This window comes from Orycteropus afer, unplaced genomic scaffold (assembly GCF_000298275.1).
Source record: "Orycteropus afer afer isolate SDZICR_OR568_19922 unplaced genomic scaffold, OryAfe1.0 scaffold00379, whole genome shotgun sequence".
In the NCBI taxonomy this organism is placed as follows: Eukaryota; Metazoa; Chordata; class Mammalia; order Tubulidentata; family Orycteropodidae; genus Orycteropus; species Orycteropus afer.
In genome coordinates this window covers 2,096,333-2,098,126 of record NW_006921966.1, presented here as the reverse complement: position 1 = coordinate 2,098,126, position 1,794 = coordinate 2,096,333, and positions in this window count along the sequence as shown.

The window sequence follows — 1,794 nt, the reverse complement described above, 5'->3', positions numbered from 1 at the left end:
TGTCAAAGATCAGTTGTCCATAGATGGATGGGTCTATATCTGGACTTTTGATTCTGTTCCATTGGACTACTGTCTATCATTGTACCAATACCATGCTGTTTTGACTACTGTGGCTGTATAGTAGTTCTTAAGATCTGGGAGTGTGAGACCTCCCACTTTGGTTTTCTTCTTGAGAAGCGCTCTGCTTATCCAAGGTCTCTTCCCTTTCCATATGAAATTAGTAATTGGTTTTTCCATGTCCGTATAAAATTTTGTTGGAATCTGGATCAGGATTGCATTAAATGTATAGATTGCTTTAGGTAGTATTGACATTTTCACAATGTTTAGTCTACCTATCCATGAACAAGGTATGTTCTTCCATTTATGTAGTGCCCTTGTTGTCTCTTGTAGTAGTGTTTCATAGTTTTCTTTGTATAAGTCTTTTGTGTCTCTGGTGAGGTTTATTCCTAGATATTTTATTCTTTTAGTAGCTATTGTAAATGGTATTGTTTCTCTTATTTCTTTATCAGAGGACTCGTTGTTGGTGTAGAGGTATCCAAATGATTTGTGTATGTTGACCTTGTATCCTGCCACTTTACTAAACCTCTCTATTAGTTCCAGTAGTTTTTTTTATTGAGTCCCTTGTTTTTCTATATACAGGATCATATCATCTGCAAATAGAGATAGTTTTAGTTCCTCTTTGCCGATTTGTATGCCTTTTATTTCTCTTTCTTGCCTTAATGCCCTGGCCAGCAATTCCAATACAATGTTAAATAGAAGTGGTGATAGAGGGCATCCCTGTCTGATTTCCATTCATAAGGGGAATGCCTTGAGTCTTTCTCCATTAATAATGATGTTGGCCATTGGCTTTGCATATATATCCTCTGTTATGTTGAGGAATTTCCCTTCTATCCCTATATTGCTGAGAATTCTGAACAGGAATGGATGTTGGATTTTATCAAATTCCTTTTCTGCATCAATTAATATATGGTTCTTTTGTCTTGTTTATGTGGTGGTTTATATTGATTGTTTTTCTGATGTTGATTTTCTGATGTTGAACCACCCTTGTAAACCTGGTATGAATCCACGAGGTCCAGGTGTATTAATTTTATGATATTTTGTTGGATTCTGTGGGCTAGGATTTTGTTAATGAATTTTGCATTCGTGTTCATGAGTGATATTGGTCTGTAGTTTTCCTTTCTAGTGGTGTCTCCCTGGTTTTGGTATTAGTGTTATGCTTGCTTCATAAAAAGAGTTTCGGAGTATTCCACCTTTTTCTGTGCTCTGGAATAGCTTGAGTAGTACAGGTGTCAAGTCTTCTCTGAATATTTGATAAAATTCTCCAGTAAAGCCATCAGGGCCAGGACTTTTCTTTGTGGGAAGTTTTTTTATGACCTGTTAAATTTCTTCTTTTGTTATAAGTCTGTTCAAGTTTTCTATCTCTGAGTGGGATAGTTTAGGTAGGTCTTGTGATTCTAGAAACTTGTCCATCTCGTTGGAGTACAATTTTTCATAATATTCTGTCAGTATCGTCTTTTTTTTTTTTTAATTTTATTTTAGGAAGATTTTTTTTTTTTTAATTATGATTTGGGTGAAGATTTACAGAGCAAATTCACTTTCCATACACCAGTTTACATAAACTTTGTCTCATGACATTGACCACAGTTTACCACAATGCAACAGCTCCCCTCCCACTTCCTCCCCATAGTTACCTCTTCCCAGTGTTCATACCTCCATGGACTCCTGCCCCCTAAGCTGTCTCCCTATGCATAGGCAGACCTTCTTTCTCAATGATTGTTCTCTTCAAGGAGTGTA